The sequence below is a fragment of the Seriola dumerili genome, unplaced genomic scaffold, assembly GCF_002260705.1.
Source record: "Seriola dumerili isolate Sdu_G_001 unplaced genomic scaffold, Sdu_1.0 BDQW01000068.1, whole genome shotgun sequence".
Lineage (NCBI taxonomy): Eukaryota > Metazoa > Chordata > Actinopteri > Carangiformes > Carangidae > Seriola > Seriola dumerili.
In genome coordinates this window covers 647,642-670,475 of record NW_019174323.1, presented here as the reverse complement: position 1 = coordinate 670,475, position 22,834 = coordinate 647,642, and the positions used below count along the sequence as shown (strand labels likewise).

Below are 22,834 nucleotides of genomic sequence, written 5' to 3'. Positions count from 1 at the left end.
TGTTATTTCATTCCCTGTGGATATTGCAATGCAACACAGTGAGCGCCGACTCCATCATCCACATTGGTAAGACACCAGCCGGGGCTTTTTTTTTTTTTTTTTTGGTTTTGCTGTGCAGGGCTTTGGCTGTGAGGAGAGCCGGGCTGGTGGCTGCGTGCAGGGACGGAATATGAGCAGAGAAGCGTTTTAATGACGGCTTTGTGAAATATGGACAGATCAGTGGTGTTCAAGTTGAGTTATGGCAGATATTGAATATTAGAGTTTCCGTGCATGCACTGATTGTCAAACATTCAGGACCCGACCTCCCACCTGATTATCATTCCGATCCGTGCCAGGATAATGGATAGGAAGGAAGGAGGCTGTTGCATCCAGGTTCAGACGCACGCAGCGCAGCCTGGTAGAAGTGCCCGCAAAGTGTTGCGCCGCGCCATCCCTCCATCCCTCCATCCCTCCATCCCCCCATTCCTTCTTCCCAGGCAGGGAGAGCTCATGTCGATGCACATTCACATTCACATTCACATTCACATGCAGAAGCTTTGAGGCTGGCAGGAGAAACTGGCCCGACGTGGGTGTTTGGAGGGTTTTGCTTTATCCATCCATCCTCCTCCCCCCCCCCTCCCTTCCTCCCTCCTCTCTTCCTCCCTCCTCCTCCTCCTTCTTCTTCTTCCTCCTCCTCCTCCCCCATCCCTCTCTCCCTCGCCTCCCCTCATCTATAAGCCTGAACTTTGAATTGGACGTGAGTGAAATGTTAATCAACTCTGCCAGGGGAAGACATGACAGAGGGGACAAACGCCGACTGTTTGGGCTCTCAAACAACATCGACACCAAAAGCCAGTTGGCGAGCAGAGGAAGCAGCTCCACTTTCAGTTTTTTCATCCTCTGATTTCCTGTGATATTAGTCAACTCACTTCTTTTTTTTTTGTTGGTAAAAGCAGGAGTTGAGGGAGGATAGAGCGGAGTCAGGGAGGGTTGGAGGGGATTTTGAGAGTCGAGCAGACTCAGTGAGACACCACTGACTGATCACACACTCAACAGCCGCACGCACTTTTCATATAAACTCCCCAATTTGCACTAATTCCACTTAGAGGCTCCACTTCGGCCGGAGATGGTTGGGTGCAGCAAGCGGCTGCCATCAGTTTGGAAGAGAGCCATTCAGTTTAAAAAAGGGGGAAGTAAAATAATAATAATAACAATAATAATAATAATAATAAAAATCATCATCATCATCATCCACGGGTTTGACAATTCAGATCTGTGCTGCAGCTCAGTCCATCAAACCCGGTCAGAGGCAGCACTGCGGTGGCCTGTTTGGTTTAGCCAGGAGAGGGGAAGAGGGAGGAGGAGGAGGAAGCGGATAGGGTGGGAAAGGGGGGAGGAAAGAGGGGAGGGGGAGAAGGGGGGGTCAGAGCCATTCAGCTAAAAAGAATGCACTTCCTACTTAGTTCAAATGATTTTTCAAGAGATACAGAGGCAAACTGAAATCCTGAATCTCCATAATGGGAAGATGTCAGGTCCATATTTAACATAACAACATCATTTATCCACTACACCACTAAATGACAAACTAGTGTGGCATGAGATAACAGTACCAACCAACCACGAATGTGCTGAATATTCATGTGAGTAGTTAATCTGGAAGAGTGGGAGTCTGTTTTTCTCTCCTTCCTTTATGGAGTCTGTCTAATTATAGAATTATCTTTATTTGTAGACATACAGACAACGTTCACTGGAAAATAAAACTTGCTGGACTCTGAGGAAAGACCTCGTCTTGGTCACTTAAGATTATATTTCCCGTGAATCTTAGAGTAGGCATTGAGAGATGAATGTATGGACAGACGGATGGATATTTCACTGTCCCTCGGGAGAAAATCTGCATTCAGTTCGCACATGGAAACGACAGAGAACAGTGATACGGGATTATCGAGAACACAGAACAGTAAATACAAGATAAAGCAAATAAGGGGGTGATGCCAAACAGCGAGGCCAGATATGAACAGGCAACCAAACTGGTACGGCTGGGGGACTGGGACAAAGGATACAAGTTAAAAGGGAAATCTGAGCTGATATTGGTACATTTTAGTTTTAGTGAGAAAGTCCATTGATCTCAGAGGCTATTGAGGAGCTTTTTATTCACGTTTTGCACCAGTCTTTGCAAAGCAGTTTGTCACTGTCAGCTGAAAACCTGCAGTAGATACCTATGGTATCTGTGAAATGTCAGTGCTTCCAGTGTAAAGAAACCTGCTGTGTGTTTGTGGCTTCAGGACAAGACTTAAGCAAGAGGTTGGAGAAGCTTGTGGCTGTTCAGGTGAAGCACTGACATGACGCAAGTTTTATAACATGTGAGTGTGAACCTGGCATGTGACATGCGGTTCTTGTTGCATGTTCATCCCAGTCAGGCAGTGGATCCCTGCAGGATGTTGCAGTACAAATCACAGCTTGTAGCTTGGAGACCTGCGATCTCCCTCCAGTGATACGGCAGCAGCAGGAAGCCACACAGACAGCTGCAGGATGCTGAAGTCTTTGCAGATCCAGCATGTTTTTTCTACTCTTCAAACAGGATTTTCAGCTATTAAATGTTTTGGTTTTCTTCAGGCTGGACCGACTGCCCGTCCAGAGGAGCAGATTTTATATAAATATATAGTATATTCACTGGTCCCTGCACAAGCATTTGCGCTGCCATAACTAACAGATTATCTATGGTTTTAAACTCGAACAATTTTGAGTATAACCCTTCTGGGGAAGTAATCCACCATGTTAAAAAGGTTCCCTGTGGCACAACGTTCAAATGGTTTAGTGGAGAACCTTCATGGTGCTACAAAGCACTATTAAGTCAACAAGAAAAGCTCTATTTTTGGTTCATATTTTATTTGGTGAAGCAAGATAAAGACAAAGAAAGTGATAACAAGACATTACAAGACATAACAGAACAAGACTTGACATAACGTAAGATAACATAACGTAACAACACTACAACAGTGAACAACGTACAGCTTTTAATGACTATGACTATGACTAAATGATAAGCCTACCGGTTTTTTGAGTCACCAAGACAATCTGAAGAATTTTTGGTTGAATAAACCAGAGGTTCCCAAACTCTTTGGCTTGTGACTCTTGAAATGACACAAAGTCTATGGACTGGACTATGTTGACTTTTCCTTTTCCTTCTCAGATTGTGTCATTTTAAAGGGGAACTCCACCAGTTTTACACATCAAATATCTCCAGGTTGAGACTTTTTCAGTTTACCAAAGATGAGTTGAGGAACCTAATCCACTGTCTTAATTGGATGACAATGTACAAGATAGTTTGATGGTAATAATGACATGTGAAGATGCAAAAATAGATTAATTGCTCTCCATTGTCCGAACTCAGACTTGATTGGCCGGTTGGTTTCAGACCCTCCGTTGCTTCCCTGAACCAACCGACAGTCTGACTCTGACTGACTTGGCAGCGCGACGCAAAACCAAGATCAGATGTGACAGTGTTCCAACCTCAGCTCTGAAACCCCTGCCCGAGCATCTGTCTCGTCCAGCGGCGTGGCGTTATCATCTGTGACATATCCCGGTTTGTTTGTCCCTTCCTCTCTTGTGTTTCCCCATAGAGGATCAGTGGCAGGCAGTGGGTGTCGCTGGGGGGGGGGGGCTTTGATCTGTAAAAGAGCTGATACGGATGAAAATGTGGAACCGGGACCTTCAGTCGACCCGCTTCGTCCTCTGACCGACATATCGTCTTGGTGTGCATCAGTGGTGTGAAATCCTGCACTGTTGAGGTTGAGTCTGCAGGTTTTCCTCTCAGTTGATCACAACAGCAGCTGGTTTCTCTAATTAGTCCCGCCCCCCTGTTCTTTGGTTGAATGTGTATAAATCAGTGAAAACAGCTGCTGCGGTGTGAGGCTGCGAGTGGAAAGGAGGATTGTCAGTTAGTCTGATTGAAGGTCAGGGCCAGGAGCGGCAAACAGGAGGAAACAGAGCTCGAATCAATTTTGGCCTTTCATTAAATATCAGATATCAAGCTGTCAGTGAGGTCCACTCCCGATATGGGGCTCTCGGGAGGCTTATGAGACCATCTCTCTCCAGAAAAGAGGGAGGTGAAGTCATTATGAAAACCAGACAAATATCAGGTTGTCAAACCTCAGCAGAAGCTCCTGAAGACTGTCGGAACAAATACAGACATGTTGAGATGATGGCGAAACATTGTTTGTAGAAAAATGAGGGAAATTTGTTTTGGATTGACATCAACAAATAGACCTACACTCTCCACACCACCGATACCTGAAGGGAAATCTTAACGCTACATACAATGATATTTAAGACTTTGCGATTAAGGGAAATACGCCAGAGCAAAGACAACTGGTTTTGCCAGTCTAATGTGGAAGATCTTGACTGAGCCCTGACCTCAACCAACTTTAAGGTGGACCGGAATGACCTGAATGGCATCTGTCTTATTCCTCTGTTTGGTTTTAGTTCTGACAGCTGACACTGAGTTGTGTTGACAGAGAAGTTCAACGCTTTTTTGGATTTCTGTTTTCCCACCTTAAAGCTACGGTGTTCAATTTTTGGCCACCAGATGGCAGAGGAACACCAAAACAATCTGACAGACTCACAACTTTGACATATTATCACCTCATGAAGTTGTTAATGATAAATCTAAGTCCAATATTCACCCTCCTTTCCACTTTTTAGATGTGCCACTGTTTATCCTCTGTTTAGCAGATAGATAGATAGATAAATACTTTATTTATCTCCTAGGGGAAAATCATGACGCTGTATAAATAGTGAACGGTGGCTTTATCAGAGCCTCTGTGCTGACAGTGTCTGCTGCTGCTGGTAACAAGTTTAATGAGAGTGCTGATGGTGAGAATCCTCTGTGGGTTCACCACCATTTTAATTCAGTGTTGATGTATTTGTTCTTATTTTACAGTGCAACTTGAAGTTTATCAGTCTGCTTTCAGTGGAGGCTTTTACTGCCCCTTGAAGGTTCCGTGTGATGATTCAGAAGCATTTACAACCCGAAACAAAAGAAATCGTCTTAAACTCTGAATACTAATGCACAAACTGTCATGTAAAAGATCACATTGAAAAATACTGAAGCTGTCGCTGACTCGCTCTAAAAAAAAAAAAACACACTGTTATCATTCCCCAGAAGCTCATATTGGTCAGACTCGTGTTGCGGCTCTTCGTGTCCCCTGTGGGCTGTTTCCCAGGTCTGCGGGTCCTCTAAACGCCCCTCAGGCCAAACGGATAACAAGTCACTTTTCATAAGGAGCCTTAGGAGGAGAGATTACCCCATCCCATGAGCCAGGCAGCTGACGAGTGATGATTTACGGCACCTGTGTAACGGCTAGCAGAAGGAGAGCTTTGCTTATCCGTCGCCAGGGTTTGGAAAGGCGAGCTCGAACTGCAGGAATCCAATCTGTTGAGGCTGGCGGAGCAAATGAACAGCTGCGGCCTTTTCTCGCCCCGCCACTAAACAAGATAAAGTAACCCAGTTAGGGAAGACCGCAAACGGCTTCCCGCACTGTCTCAGCAAAGACTTAGCCAGACCATTTACCTCCACCACCTGCACACACACACACATACACACACACACATACACACACACACAGATGCAGGCATGGAAAGAGAGCAGCAAAGCCATCTTTCTAACATAATGCAGCAGCCTCACTCACTGGACTGAATAAACGTGGCATGTATCAGAGTGTTTGACCCAGTGAGCGCATTAAAATACTCCATAAAGAAACATGAGCGTTTCTTCAGATTCACTGTGACAAACAGGTAGAGAGGAGACTGTGTGGGCAGAGGAACAGGCCTGGAAAGGAAACCAGTTAGACTAACAACAGGTTTCTGAAAGATGCTGATATTTTTATACTGAGTGTTTTTGTGCTGTCAAAGAATCTCATTAAATGTTATTACAGATGATTTCTGAGTGGAACCTCTGAAAACTTCACGAGATACTGAAAGTTTGTTTCCCAGACTACGACTGAGTCTAGTCCTGGATTTATTATTGATATTAATAATAATAATAATAAACTTTATTTGTATAGCACCTTTCATACAAGAATTTTTTCTTTTGCTTGACAACAAAGAAATGAAAAACACTGAAAACATTCATGTAAAAAGAGACAAGATAATGAATAAAATAATAAGAAGTGCTGAGCAGTGCATGAATGTGGCGCAAAGTGCAAAATTTCAGAGCGAGTTAAAGGCTAAAGTGAAGAGCTTTTTGAGCTTTCTTTTAAAAAATACTTGAGCTTGGCCCCTCTGATATCTGAAGGTATTGTGTTCCACAGCTTTAGGCCGTAACCGACAAAGGCTGCATTCCCAATTTTCCTACGGCTGTTGCTGGGAACCCTCAACAAAGCAGCAGTAGATGACCTCAGTGTTCTTGGAGGTACATAGGTAATCATTTATCAGTAATTGGGTCCAATTAAACTCGTTTTCAGATTAATCCTATGACCTCAAATGCTCGTCTAGTGGTTAAATGCAGCTTGCTCATGAACCACCTTGCTTTCAAGTGTTAGTGATCCTGTTCAATAGATCAATAGTACTGTTCCTTGCAGCGAAATGGTTGATTGTGCTATTGTTCTTCTTGCATGTTGTCATGATGGTCCAAGCAACGTGTTTACACCAATACATTATATAATAATACATTTTATTTATACACTTCAAACACAAATTACATGACTAGTGAGGTAAGAAGAAAGGTGAGATCAGAGCAACCATGGATGTGTCCAGGGAGAGAGTTTAAGGTGTTTGGTCTTCGGCGGCGGGGACAGGAGGTCGGGGGCTGAGGATGACCTGTCCACCTTGTGGTGGGAGGAGAAGTTCAGTGAGGATGAAGCGGGCCTGGTTGTGGAGGGTTTTGAGGCTGAGGAGGAGTTTGATTTGTGGGACAGAGGTATTGTAGGAGTGAGTGAGCAGCAGAGTTCTGGATGTTCAGTACAGGAGTTCGTTAAGGACTTTGGTGAAGTCTGGATGTGGACCAGAATTCCAGCACTAGAGAATGAGGATGGGTGATTGTCCGGTGGTAAAAAAATAGGTATGTTTTGTCATTTGTGTTGAGTTGGACTGAGAAACGCAGTAGGCGTTGACATTAACCCTGAGTAAAATTTACTTTGATCAGTTTTCACTATGTTGTTGAACTGTTTCTGTGTTCTGAAATCTCGAATTACCACATCTGGAACATACAGATTAATCTGAATAATTAGTCAGTTCCCTCAAAAATCCCAAACTTCACTGATTATTTACAGTATAGAATAATGTAGTTTTTGGCCTGGGACTGAAAATTTGAATCCATCTCTAGCAAAGAGGAATTTAAAGTCTTTGAAATGAGACAGAATTTTTTTTTTTTTTTGGAGGGTGCAGGGCTATTAACTCTTCTGTTTTGATGTTTTGTGGTCACGTGTCACATTTCACATCTGTGTAAATCTTTCCCTGTGCGCTGGTTGTAATAATTTTCTCTGTTCAGCAGTTTTTACTATTTCTTCATCCAAATAAACTCAAATACTCAATTAAAAACTAAACTAAATGTGAATTACTGTCACATGTCCACATACACAGACTCTGATTGGCTGACTGATGGAAGAGATATAGTAATGAATTTTACAAGTTGCAAACCTGAGCCAAGATGTGCCTGCTTGTTTGCCAGCCGGCGCCTTTTCTAAAATTATAATCATGTCCTAATTACTGGTGTGTTTCACTTGAGACTCTGAAGCTCTGTGGAAGGTTTAACACACCACTTACAATATGTGATTATCTTTGTGTTGTCTGACACTTTGCTCCAGGCTTAATTTAAAGTTTTCTTCTCTCAAGTTAGGTTTTGTGTATAAGGTGCTAATGTTTAACAGTCTAACAGCTGCAGTGCTGTGCTGGATCTGAATATCCGCCGTATTATCTCCAGAGTAGAACGAGTCTTGTATTAAAAATTATGGGTTACATGTGCCAAAGTGGCCAGTCGTGTAGGTAATCTCAGCAGATGCACACTTCATTTGCATTAGGCTGTCGTCTGATGATTATTGGCAGTCTGACAGCTCAGGATCTCACATCTGCCAGTCTGTCTGCTGCTCCACTCGGGTGATGACGTCTGACAGTGTGAAAACATATTTTGTGTTGTTATAGAAGGAATACATAAACAGTGAATAAGACTGCTGTGGCGTTTTGTGGTTTTCCTCCACATTCTTCTGTTTTTTTTTTGTTTTTTTTTTGTTTTTTTACAGCAGGTCACAGAGCTAAAACAGTACTTATTTAGATGTTTAATCATGATAATAGCTCTGCTGTGCTCACCACTGGCCTGATGCTTCATTTGGATTCGGGGGCTTGGGGAAAACGTCGTCCAAAATTCTGCATCTTATAAATCTTGGTGTTATTGTTGTACTTTGTGTTTTGCAACATTTTAAGGCTCCACATTATTCATTTTAGTTATTAAATCTCCTCTGGTTCAGGATCAGAATAATTTAGACTGGCTAAACAGAGTGAATGTGAAAGCAAATTCCTCACAATACCTGACCCAGCTTCTCTATTTCATCGTTTAATGATGACGTTTAATTGACACACTTTGGGTCTTTGCTGGACTTTATCTTTTAGGTTGACTTCACTGTGATTTGAATTTGAACACACTTCAGAGGCATAATGTAGTTGCAATGTCTGTGGTTCCATTCCAGATCTCATTATGCATTGAATCAGTTACTAAAACAACAATATTTAAAATTATTTTAAAAGTATAACAATGGTTTCGATAGTGTGATGGTTCCTATACAACTTTACCCAGAATTAAAAACAGGATATTTCAGAGTACATGCTCAGAATTTTCTTTCATTAGTATTCATGTCTACGCACTAAGTAATCCAGGTCATCACCTCTCACTGGGAGGGAGACTTTTTCGGTGTCTGTGTCAAGTAAAATGTAAAGGACAAAGAATAATTTGTGTTCTCGTGTCCAGTGGTCTGCTGCTACTGCTGTTTTAATTCCCTCATGGTTTTAGCTACCAGTGATTTGCCACTGGGCAGCTTAAAAGATAAATGACACCTCTTGTATCACCACTGATTAAGCCCTTAATAGGAATGGATTTGGTGAGTGATGAGAGGAAGAAGGCCAGAAAGTATAAGATCATTGACAGAGTGCAGAAATTACCATCGACTGAAGGGCCCAGAGTGATCAGAGATGAGGTGAAGAGCAAAGTCCTTTAAATTTCCTCCCAAAAATATTTGAAAAGTAAAGTCCCACTACACCAGCCAACAGAATATAACAGCACTTTTGAATGGCAGTCCTGAACATTTTGTGTATTCTGTTATAAAGATGACTGACAGTCTCTTTATTTGGTTTTCCTCTCCACAGGGCTAAGTGAGGCTGCTTGTCCATCTTTCCAAAAGCACAGTAAATTTGTCTATCGTTGCAGCCTGTCAAAAAAACTGTCCACAATTATGTCCAGGTTCTCTCTGAAATCCTTTTTCTTAATGTCAGCAAATCACATATGTGGAGTCAGACTGAAAGAAAACCAGCAGTGTCGTCACTGTCCTTGGTGCTGAAAGGAGGCAGCTCTGTGGAGTGTTTGTATGAACAGGCTTGTCTCTGTCCGTGGTGCTGAAAGAAAGCCACATAAAACAGCAGTGTTTTATATATATATATATATACTTAGGCTCAGTCCTTAATGCAGCGGCCATGGGTTCAAGTCTGACCCATGGCCCTTTGCTGCATGTCATCCCCTCTCTCTCCCCCAACTTTCCTGTCACTCTCTCACTGTCCCTATCCGAATAAAGGCAAAAAAAGTTAGAATTAGCTCCACCTGCTGTTTACGCTTTACATGCTGTATATGCTTACATGCAAGGCTCAGAGAGAGTCCATTCTGCTTTATAAGTTACTCTAAGTAAATTACAATACTTATACTTAAACAATACTTACTACTACTTACGTACTTTTATATAAATAATATTCTGAATGCAGTACTTTTACTTGAAATATGGATTATTACTGCTTTTACTTAAGTAAAAGATATAAATTCTTCTACCACTGATACATATATTCATCCGGACAACATATTTTCTCACTCACAACTTGTTGTACCGAGGTAAGACAGAAGGTTTGGTTTCATTTGTCAACATGTCTGAGATTAAACACAAAAGAAGTAAATGAAATTGCCTCTCACGGCTTTGAAAGTTACATTTAACAAATTCAGCAGGAACAACCTCAATCTCCAGGTTACCGACAGAAGACAATATCAACTACTTTAGGTAGTTCAAATGAAAACCTTTCACTATATGTGGGATGGAAGTTGTGTAAATACAGTAAACCTACCTGTAATCGTTCTTTGCTCTTATGACTTGTCTATACAACATGTATCTCTGTTTGTGGATGGAGCAAAAGTGTAATTTAATGTTCTAAACCACAAGTTTCAGCTCTGGGTTTAAAATAAAAATAAAGAAAAAAAGTCTATTCCAAATAAAATCTATTAAATCTCTTGCCATTCGGGAGAAAATATTGTTTATTTCTGAAGAAATAAAATCTTGTGATATTTTAATATTTTTTTTCAGTTGGCAGCAGGTGCTTATAATAAAATCTGAGAATATTGTCACCCAGTGAAACTCACAGCCTCCATAAAGCCTTTTGGAGATTAATAGGTCCAGCAAGAAGCCAGAGTTTATGGTGGCAGATCACAGAGGCTGCTAAATCCCCAAGTAAACCAGCCGCTTTCTCTGATTTTCCAGCCAGCAAGAGCTCTGGGACACAAAGCCCCAGACTGCTGGTTGATTACCTGCCAGAGAGAGGAGGGGGTCTGATAAACTTACCAATCTACAATACATTGTTTGTACATCACTGGCATAAAATTGTGTTTGGCAGCTGGCTGGTGTGAAGTTCCCACCCTGTATGTAGCATAGGAATGTTTGCAAATACGCGTGAAAAGGCCAAAGACTCCAAATCACACATTCATTTTCCCAACCTAAACAGGATTTCCCCCGTTTCTGTGGCATTTATTAGCTATTCAGCTCAGTCACAAATTCAATAATCTAACCTTAAGGATCAAAAAGAAATGTGCAAATTTTCTGCTAAAATGTCAAGCAATGCATCTTGGCAATACTTTTTATGTACAGATTGCTTTCTATCTTTGTATGTGTTCATGTAATACAACCACACAGAGTGCTGCTGCTTAGCTGGAGAGGGAAATTCCCCTGAAACAGTATTTTAAATGAAGCAGAGGCAGAATTGTTTGTTTTCACATGCCGGTACACTAAGAAATTACCTTCAGGAAGGAGTAGAAAGGCTGAGCTGTTATACAAATATCAAAATTAAATTAGCATGTTCTTGAAATGTAAACTGCAAATTTGTCTTCACAATCTGCACATTCTCAGAAAACCCCCCAATCACAGAAGGGACAAAACTCCTGCCAAAATGTGGCCTCCTCCATTTTCAAGTCTTGCATCTGTGGCCAGATGGAAGGCCTGTGAAGGATTGAGGGATCGCGTGATTGGTGTCACTTGCTAGAGTGAGTGCTATGCATGTGATGACTGTGTTGTTGAGGTCTTAGAAGTCGTGTATAGGGAGGCTGATGATTTTGTTGGTATGGAACTGTCGCCTTACAGGAAAAGGCTTCTGGGTTCATTAACAGCATGCTCTAAGAGCAGAGTTTAAAATTACACAATAAAATTACAAAATGCTCACAAGTAAAATTATGTTTTCAAAAGATGCATGAATTTGTCTTTTACCTCTCATAGACTCTATCATGGCATCTATCTTGTCCAGGTTTTGAGATATCCATCTCTTAGATTTCTGCCTTCACCCCAGTACAGTGGAGGTGAATATATGTGTGCAGCTCACAGCACTGGAAATGTATAAAAAGTCAACATTATCTCTTTCCAGAAAGAGTGTCCCTGCCGCTCTAGATAATTCACAGAGCGTGTTGTCACACGTTTTCACTGGAACCATTTTTCATGTATGTGAGCTGTGAGCTAAATTTCCTTCACTTCCACTGTGCTGGGGGTCCAGGCAGAACTGAAAAATCTGAAAAAACCTGGAGAAATGAAAACTCTCTGTATGGAGATATACTCCAAGATATACTGTATGTAATTTGGGTGAACTCACCCTTTGATTCCCCCACTTTTCTCAAGACAGACAGCAGGAGAGAGATTCTGAGGAGGATAAAATGCATGGATGTTCAGTCCTGAGCTCACAGAGTCACCCCCCATGGGTCCAGAGTCGGCCTCCTCTACCCACAGCATTCATTAAACTAATTAAACTTGTTGCTGTTTGAGGCTCCCCAGTCTGCTGCCATGAGGAGAAATTTAAACCTCACATCAGTTCCCTCACCATGTCTCTGACAGGTGCAACAAGATTCATTTTTAATTGAAAACGCCTGACTGACTGCAATTTCAAAACTGAATGATTGATTGATCAAGCCTGAGAAGCTAGACGGCGTCCCCTCACTGCCTTGCGAGGAAGGCCCTCACATGCACTGCGAGGATCTTGGTGCTGAGCAGAGTTCATTTGGATACTCAGCAAGCTGAATGAGCTCTAGCAGGCTGGCAAATTGAATTCTAACTCGTGGGCAAGGTTTTCTTAATTGTGCATGACAAATTGAACAGAATCTGGAGAGGTTCATTCATCAAAACGTCCATTTGTCTGGCCCTCCGTCCCACCAAATGTCTTTCAGTCCATATCGGTACACACATTTAAGAGTTCCCAGTTGTACTTAAATCTGGCTGAAGCCTGAAGATCTGCTGTGCTTCTCAGCACTGATTCCCACTTTAGCCAGTTCAGGAAAATTAAACACATGCATCATTTCAACAACAGGATGCGTGAGCTTTGTTTAAACCAGCAGCATTTTGTCTTTGTCCAGATCCCAAAATGTTTCTCATGTGCAGTTGCTTTTTTCTTGCCACATACAAGGGAATATTGAGAAAACAATCTCACCGCGAGGTCCATTAACAGCTGGCCTGGACCTCTCTATCATATCACATGACCCTCATCTGCAGGTGTAATGTACACACACACGCACACACGCACACACGGACGGGGCAAACAGCACGGAGTAGGCTGCGGCAGAAACAGAACCAGGTGAAGTGAAGCTAACTGATTACTGAAGACTACCGGAGTTGACGACAACTATCACTGAACTTTACTGTAAGTGCAATATAAAGTAAAAGGCCAAGAAGAACTTTTATCTAACCACCTATTCAACAAGCAACAAACGAAAAGGGATATTTTCATCTATTTCCTCCACGGACTTCCGGTGTTTTTTTTTTACACAACTACATGGCGCTGGTTAAGCTAATGGCGAACTTCGAGGAAAGGCTACAACGAAAGCTGTCTGTATGTGAAGCTAACTGATTATCTTTGTGTGCCTCAAATCTTAAAACGTGACAAATTGTCGAAAACTGAGCAACTGGCTGAGACAACCCAGAACTATCAACTCAAATCCTGTTCTGAATTTATTCTTTTTAAAAAAAGAACCAGTAATAGTCTGAGCGGGACCAATACGTGTATGGATAAGGTAAAGATAAGATCACTTACACTGAATACGTGTTTGAGAAAATGTCTAACCCAGGATATGGGTTTATTGATCATGCTAATCGTTTAGATTAATCGACATTTCGATAAAATGAAAAATAGTTGTTAGTGACAGCCCCACCAAATTCCCTGTTGCAAGCTTGCTCACCATTTTTAACATTTTGAAATGGCAGTCAAATATAATCTGTGATACCAAGTGGAAAAGTCCCTTAGAGAACCCGAGTAAACATGTTAATTTGACTTACTAATGAGTCACTGTGGCTACTGATTAAGATTAAGTGTTGTGGTCCATGTTCTTGAAATAGCCCAAGGCCTCTGTGTGAGATATTAGGAACATGTGTAATCCCTGTCCTTGTGTAATTTCACATGGTATAATTTTACTACAGTGCTCTGTGCAATTAAATTAAACAGAACATGCACTGATGAAAGCTGACAAAGGGTTTTAGCAAAATGAGTATGTTGCTATGGAAATCTTAGTTATGATTACTGGTATTTGTAGGAAGACGCAATAGAATTGACAAGATTTTGGAGTTGGGTTCCTTCATTAAATCACAGAAGTTTGCTCCCATGTGATCCATCTCCCTTTTCCTGTCTGAACATATGCTGTACATACTGTTTTTCTCCACATTTGCTAGCATGTTTTTAAAGTGTCAGTTGAATGTAGTCGTTACCATCGTTGCTGATTAGTTGCTAATTAATTTCACTACTTCTCCATGAGTGAACTACTTATTTAGCGGTCTCACATTAAAAGAAACAAAGCACATATACTGTGTGGTATTTTTATTTTTTTTAAATTTTTAAATTTTTTATACTGTCATGTAACTGAGCCTTTTTGGGAAGATTTCTGCTTTTTAAAACATAATTCTGCTTTATAATTGGGTTTTGGACTTTAATGGTGTTTTTATGTCTTTGCTTTTTATTTGATTTATTCAGTTAAAGTGTGACATGTTGTACATTTGCATTTTTTAGTTAATCTTGTTCAGAGTTAAGTAACTTTGCTTACTCACCGTGCTTGTTAGAAATCAGTGATGATGTCAACTCAATTTAGAATGGAAACAGTCTTGTGTTTTAATCACATCATGCATTTTGTGTCAAAGTAATTAGTGAACATTGGCACTTCAATAAATTTTTCACTGCAGCAGTATTTCCGTTCCAAGGTGGTCAGCCTTGACTATAAGGTATCATGAGAAACCATACATCATCTCACCAGAATTCCAATCCCTGAAGCAAACCGAGAAACCACAGACTCAGGTTCCTGCGTAACTCAGTGGCTACTGTTTCTGCCCGTTGGTGGTTAAATCCCCGGTCCTGCTGCTATGTAAAACCAGGTTTCGGCAAAGAGTGTCCAGCTGCCATACTAATCCCTTTGTTTTTCCTGCCTCTACCTGTCCAGGTGCGATATTCGAGGAGAACGCAGTGCGGGACGATGAAGTGTTCCAGCTCGCCGTGTCTGACCTCAGTCTGAGCGATGACATCCTACAGAGCGAAAAGATCACACACTCCATTAAACTCATCGAGCCCAACAACCCTTTCCAGGCGGTGCAGGAAGGTAAGGACGCCTCGCGAAGCATGTTTACATTGTGTGACTCTGTGTCTGCCTGTGTGTGAGAGATGCCCTCGGTTTCGACTCCGGTGCTTTCTGCAGATTGGAATTTGTTTGTTGTTGCTGCACTGTGTGTGTGTGCATGCATGTGTCTGTCTTTCCGACCTGGTCTTGATTGTTAATCTTTATATTTTGCTGGTTCTGTCTCTTGGTGAAGACTTCTCACGGCTAATGACCCAGGTATCAACCTACTAAATGCTGTTTAAAATCATGGCAGCTGCCTGCTCTGTTTCTCCTCCCAGAGGATACTGTTGGTCTTTGATGCTGCACCGCAGAGCCTCTCCTTCGCCCTCTCTCTCCTGTCTTATTGTTTCCTTTGAGACCGATTCTCTCCACCACACACACTTCCCTCTCACTCTCTCTCTACAACTCTCTCTCCCTTGCTGTCCCCTGGTTTCTTGCAGAGGAAGCTAGGGGGAAGCACTGAGTCGAGCTGCATTGAATCCAGCTGTAATTTTCCATATAATTGCCAACAAAGAGGCTTCCAGGCCTCTTAGCTGTGAAAAGACCTAATCTGATGCAGAATGGGTTTGCTGAGAGTGTTTATGTTCAGACCTGAGGGTCCAGAAAAGGCAGTGATGATGATTATGCTGGATGATGCTGATAAAAAGTGATTTTGTTTTGCTGCAAATAATGAAGGTTGATGATGTCGTCGGGATGATAATGGATATCACTGAAAATTGTGCTGATGAGTATTAAGATGATTCTGACACTGGTGATGATGTGAGTGTTGAGCATGAGGATCCCTGTGGTGATTGTTAAGATGATGAATACAATATTTATAATGAAAATAATTGAAGCATATTAATGTCTGTTATGATGAAGAAGATGCTGGTAAAGACAAGGATGTGGTGCCGATGAGGATGAAAGTGTGTTTTTGATTGTGGCAATAATTATGATGATTATGGTGATGGAGATGCTGGTTTTTTTTATGACAATTGTGCTGTTGATGAAGATTATGATGCAATCATTACTGCTGATGATGTTGCAAAATAACCTGGAACGACGATGATAGCCTTATGAGTAATCAAAATCCTTTCTACAAACAATGCAACTTTCATTTTTAAACTTAAATCTTCAAACGTTAATAATATTTTGAAACTCACAACCCAAATGTCACATCAATAATACATGTTGGTTTTATTTTATCATGGGATTCTGCAGAGCTCCTTGAGTTAGAGTAGCAGCCAAAGCTGTAAACAACGATACCTGACAACAGGGTTGTTACTGCACCATCTTTGACCGGTCCGTCAATATTTAGTAACCTCTTCCGCAGCTGGCAACCAGAGCGTGTCTCTTCATGTTATAAAAAAATCGACTTGGGCGGTGTGATCACAGATATGACACACTTCAGTCTGTTGGAAGTTTTTTTTTTTTTTTTTTCCTTTAAGCATAAAGGGTAACACCTCAGGCAGTGCCACATCGTCTCACTCAAAGCAGGAAATGTGAAGCTGTCTGATGTGTTTTTCTTTTTCTCTCACATTGTTACCCAGAGAGGAGCTGTAACGTCTGCTAACCTTCAGAAGGTTTGCGTTCATTACAAGGAGACCAGGGGTCAGAAGTTACAGCATCTTGACAGTAGCTGAGAAAAATATTTTTTATGACCAAAGACGAGGTAAACTGAGATGTTGTGATGGCTACTTTAATTTTGAATGGCAACACAGATTTGACATTCACTGACCATCGGTCAGTAAGATGAGTCATTTAGGTGACGTTATAATGTTGTTTATGGAAAACTCTTTCATATAAGCCACATGTACATATGTTCATCATTTTCAATATGATATCAAAGAGAACAGAGCACCATAGAAGCACAATCATATTCCTGTTTAAGCAGCATGTTTATGGTTAAGTACATGATGTGCATTAGATACACAGGTGACCACGTACTTCACAAATCGTCAGCACTTTTTCAAAACGTACAGTAGCTGATCTGCTGTTGAATATCAAGGTGTTCACCACTGTTTTATATATTTTCCAGTTTTCGGAGCACAACTTAGAATAGCTTAGAGCTTCTAATCTGTCTGTACAGTCGAGACAAAGAAAAGTCGGATTTCAAGCAAAAGATAGTTCACCCACATCCAATATGGACACAGTAAACTTGGCTGATTTCACTGTGAAGCTGCTTTAAGATGAGAAAGTCAACAGGTTGCAGCAGATATTGCTCTCCTCTAAATGGAGCTGTGTGTAGAATTACCTATATACCTACTAATGTCGATTGTTATGGAAAGACTGGCACATTTCCTCCTTTATGACCTCATCTCCAACCTCATGTTCATGCTAATGTCTGTACTTTTAATAATTAGGTGAGAAAAAGTGGCATTCATTCATCATTCATATGAAAATTCACTTGAAAATTGTGAAACTGGAAATGAATGGAATAGAACACAACAGTTTGTTGTTCATTGACATCATCATTAAGTGATTAAGAAAATTCACACACACACACACACACACACACACACACACACACACACACACATACTGGCAGCAGCAGCAGCACAGCAGATGTCATTAACATTAATGGAGGTATTTGTGTTCCCTGTACTTTAATTATGATGACGTGCAGATGTGTATGTGTGTGTTTGCATCAGTCTTGCTCTTTAAAAGGTCATGGAGTTGGGTCACATGTGAACACACACACACACACACACACACACACACACACACACACACACACACACACACACACACACACACCTGTTTATCGTCTGAGTCTGATCCATGTTAACTAGGTGTAAAGCCAGCTGGTTTTTGCTACAGATGACACAAACGTCATCTAATTCCATTCCCTGTACCTGCTGTTCTGTTCCTCGACTCTGTCACGGGGGAAAAAAAAAAAAACCTGACTGAGAGATGCAGGACTGTCTCACTTTTCGTTACAGTGTGAAACATTTTCAGATGCTTATTCAGACAAAATACTGTTAATATACCCTAGAGTGTGAAGAACTCCTCCTGTACTTCCTGTGGTGAGAAATCAAAGTGCAGCTTAATATATTAACTATCACTCACTGCTACTGCTGGATGTGGAGTAACACCACAGACATTCAGTTAAATTTTCATCTTTTTTACAATAATGTTATTGAGGTTTGTCTGTACAGGTTTTTTTTTCTCCATCATATTGTTTAGCTGAGGTGATCAGTCACCGTGATCCAGGAACATCTTGTGTGTGATCAGTTCAGTTTCTAAATGATTGCCGAAGCATCAGCCACCCCCATTAAATATATGGTACTTGGCACCTGCGCTCCTTCTCCCTGAAGGTTAATGAGTTTTTTTTTTTCATTTCATAAATGTATTCATGTTGCAGGATGACAACAGAAGTGTCCTTTCAGGTTTCAGGTGCATACATTTTTCCGTGACTTAAAAAAATGATGCTTTTGAAATAAAGAGGCATAGAGGGTGAGTGGAGACGGAGAAAGAATGAGAGAGAAAGCAAATGGTCAAATACTGAGGGGGTGAGAGAACAAGAAAGAGAGAGAGAGAGAGCGCAATAGAGAGAGATGGGGGGTGGAGGAGGGGATATAGGGGGACAGAAAAAGAGGTGGAGGGAGAAAGAAGGCAAACAAGAGGGAGAGAGAGAAACAAGAGGGGGGGCAAAGAGAGAGAAAGAGACGAAAGAGGTGACGCGAGAGGTGAGGAGGAGGAGTGAAGAGGGCAGAGGAAAGGGAGAAGAGTGTGACAGTGAGGCTGTAAAGGAGGAAGAAAGAGGGAGAGAAAGGGGGAGGGTGGGGATAGAAGGATGGAGAGTGGAGGATAGGGAGAGAGAAAAACAGGGAGAGGGAGAAAGTGAAAGAAGGGGGAGAGTGAAAAAGAAGGGAGGAGGAGAATGAGTGAGTGTGTGTGTATGGTGGGGACACTGATCAATACATCTTGGTGCAAGGTTGGTTAGATGACTTTTTCTGTGTGTGTGTGTGTGTGTGTGTGTGTGTGTGTGTGTGTGTGTGTGTGTCAATTATGGCCCAGCTGGTTTCTTGCTCACCCTGACCTTTCTCAGAGCTCCCATGATCCTCGGTCCTCGGAGACTCTGCTGACAGCCCAGGCAGTAGAGGGATTCACACCCTGCCTAGTGTGTGTGTGTGTGGGGCATGGGGTAGCTGGGATAGAAAAACACAGCTCAGTTGTGGTTTTAGTGTGTGTGTGTTTTCACTTGTCAGCTGACTCTTAGCTCTGTCGTCTTATCTGACAAAAACACATCGCACCGAGGTTTTTTTCTTTTTTTCTCTTTGTTTCATGGCTCCTTTTTCTCTCTATGTTCTTTCTGCTGTATCTCCTATATGTATGTGTGTGTGTTTGTATCTTTTGTATATGTTTATTGTGGTATCTCTGGAACTGTTGCAGTGTTGCACGGAAAAGAAGTGATGGCACATGCTAAGTCAAGTATTTGTTTCATTTCTAAATGTATATTAAAATATAGTTGTCCTTTGAAAAACTGAAGTCGTGCATTGACCAAAATTAAAAAAAAAAAAAAAAAAATTTCTGACTAGATAAGGAGGAATTTGTAGTAGAATGTTGTAGAATTTGCTTAATTTGTAGAAAACCAAATTGCTACTTTGAGTTGTATTAGAAAGCTAATGTAAAGCTTGAGATGTAGAGAAAAACATCTTTATTTGATACTGAAGACGACAATGATTAATTAATTAATTAATTCATGTTTTTAATTGATTATTTGTTTATTTACTTTAGAAAATGCCAAACTTTATTAAGTTCCAACTCAAATCTGAGTATCTTCACATTTTTTAGCGTGTTTGTTTTGCATCATTGTTAATTTAATAGGTTTGGGAAATTGTGATAGACAATTATTATTATTATGACATCTGACATTAATGATTAATCCGTCAATCATTGTGTCATCACTGTGATGGCAGTGGCTGTGATTGTTGTTGCAACAAAATAAAAAGTGAGTTTTGAAAACAAGAGAATAGCTCCTGTTGTGTATAAACCAGTAACATTTGCATGATACATGAGAATGCCAGTAAACTGCAAACATCAAAAAATGCCAATAGCATTTATACTTTTTTTTTGTCACAAGACTAAAACTGAATCAAAACCGGGTGCCAAAATGAACACTGCTCAAGACAAAGTGTCCGGCTCTCTCTCCAGCTCTGCACATGTACACTGGCTTCAGAAAGTATTCAGACCGTTTGGCAGCAGTTACAGCTTTGATTCTTCCTGGTTAAGTCTCTACAAGCTTTTCACACCTGGATTTGGGAAGTTTATCCCGTTCTCCCTGGCAGATCCTCTTAAACTTCATCAGATTGGATGGAAAGCGTCTGTGAGCTGCCATCTTCAGGTCTCTCCACAGATGGTCTAGGGGGTTTAAGTCTGGGCTTTGGCTTGGCCACTCAAGGACAGTCAGACTTTTCCTGGAGCCACTCCAGTGTTGTCTCGGCTCTTTGCTTCAGGTCCCAGTCTCAGGTCAAGTGCACTCTGGCAGGTTGTCTTCAAGGACCTCTCTGTATTTGACTGCATTCATCCTTCCCCTGTATCTTTTACCTCACAATCTCAGATTCCTTTAAATGCTGTTTGACAAACTCCAGCAGGCTGTCATGTGTTTTCCTCAGTGACTTCTGTCTTGTCTCTCTACCATAAATGCCTGATTGATAGAGTGCTCCTGAGATGGTCGTACCGTTTTCGGTTTAAAACGCATCTCCTTTGCTACATGTTCGCCTCCCGTCCACACTACTGGGGCTTTTTCGAGCACTGAAAACTGAGACTTTCGGAAAGGCTGCTGGCTCCGTTTTAGTTTGAAAACTCCTGGGTTGCATCGTCGTCTGGATGGGCGAAGACTGAGGCCTTTGGAAACGATGACATAGACACCCACAGTCGCTCCCTGACATGGATAATGAATTACAAGTGTTACTGACCTTGTTTTTGTTAGCAGCTGTTGAGGATTTAAATTCTACATTTTAACGCTGGACGGAGATAGTTTTTCGCATGAAAACGCTGTTTTAAAATGAAAACATAGTAGTGTGGATGTAGTTTCTGGAAGAGTGACTGTTGGATTCTTGGTCACCTCCCTGACCAAGGCATTTCTTGCCTGGTTACTCAGTCTAGGAAGAGTCCTGGGGGTTCCAAACCTCTTCATTTTCACAATTATTGAAGCTGCTGTCAAAGCTTCAGAAATGGTGTTATACCCTTGCCCTGATATGTGTCTGGCTACAGTTTTATCGTGGAGGTCTACAGAGAGTTCCTTTGACTTCGTAGTTTAGTTTGTTTGTGGATTGTGGGACCTTTTATACACAGCTGTGTGTGTTTCTAAAGTATTTCCAAAACATTCAATGTGCCACAGCTGGACTATTATATGGAATACAGTATTTTCGTAAGTAAGAGATTTCAGTTTCTGATTTGTAATAACTTTGCAAATGTCTAAAAACATGTTTTCACTATGAGTTATTGAGTGTAAATGGATGGTATTTTATCCATTTTAAATCTACAACATAATAAAGTGCAAAAAGTGAAGGCGTCTGAATACTTTCTGAAGCCACCGTATCTTGACTCTTTGAAAAGAGCTCATCTCAGTTACTCAGCCAGTATAACTGTTCAGTGGCATTTTCTTCCAGTTCTTTTCACAACAGCGATTCCTTTGTCATAATGGAGGCTGTTTATTCAGATAGGAGTAGCTCTTCATCCACACAGGCAAATATGCAACACTTTAATGCCATCGACAAACCCTCTGTCGAAGCCTCCAAAGGAAAATCTCACTGAAACCATCTGTCAAACCAATCCGCTTGGATTACATGCCCGAGTTTTCAACAAAGAGGCTAAGACAGAGAGCTGTTTCTCTACCAGCTCTAATCCTTTTAACACGTATCAGCTGAATATTCAATAAAGACATCCCGTTATCCCCTGTTTGTTTTCCTTTGCTGATGGTACAGTTGGGTTCAACTGCCTCCATTTCCCTGACCCATCGGTTTGTAATACGGATATAATGTGATGAACTTTTCAACACTGCTGACTAATTCTTTAATTGGCTTTTCAATTCAAACAAATTAGGCTAATTGTCTTATTATGATCCTGTCCGGCACAGCTCAATTACTGTATAATTAGAGGAGAAATGACTCGGTCGGGGAAGTCAGTGGTGGAATTTGATGTACTTCATTTTCACTTAATTCCTCTCTTCACCTTTTCATTCTGTCTTTCTGTCCTTGTCATCTTTTCTTGCACTTTTGCCTCCACGGTATCTCATTAATTTCCTCCCTTTTCTTTCTTAAATCAGTAGTCTGTGCATGTTATTGTGTTTTCTTTCAAAAACCTAATTTCCTTCTTCTTTCTTAATTGCTTTCATTGTTTTTTTGACTCTTATGTCTTTCCTTTCTTTTCATTTACTTCCTTTACTCTTTTGTACTCTGTGTATTTATAATTTTAATGGTTATTTTTTGTTTGATGTAATGTAGCAGGGCCCATTTCCTCTGTGGCAGATGTTGTTTAGTTTAGGTCAGAACCAGAAGCCATTTTAATACAGACATACAGAGAAACATATACTTAGGCAGACAATAAAAAAAACTCTAAGGGACCACACACACTGGCATAGGCGGAGATGATAACATTTGCTTACATTCTTGGCTCTTATCTCAGTGTCTGCCTGACAGGATGACAGTTAAGTTATAATGCCTGCGAAACGCTGAACAACTTGATATGATCTGTGTGTGTGTGTGTGTGTGTGTGTGTGTGTGTGTGTGTGTGTGTGTGTGTGTGTGTGTGTGTGTGTGTGTCTTGCCTGCCTGCCTGTCTGTATTT

At 41.2% G+C, this 22,834-nt stretch overlaps 1 protein-coding gene and 1 pseudogene across 1 annotated transcript in view; both read left to right on the top strand.

The window, feature by feature from the left end:
• Window positions 1-15,524, top strand: part of LOC111219562 — a 30,340-nt pseudogene extending 14,816 nt beyond the window's left edge.
• Window positions 11-22,834, top strand: part of LOC111220139 (glutamate receptor ionotropic, delta-1-like) — a 542,882-nt gene continuing 520,058 nt past the window's right edge. Inside the window, exons 1-2 of the mRNA XM_022743126.1 lie at window positions 11-66; window positions 14,888-15,043. The gene's annotated coding sequence lies outside the window, so the exon portion shown is untranslated. The remainder of the gene's footprint in view (window positions 67-14,887; window positions 15,044-22,834) is intronic.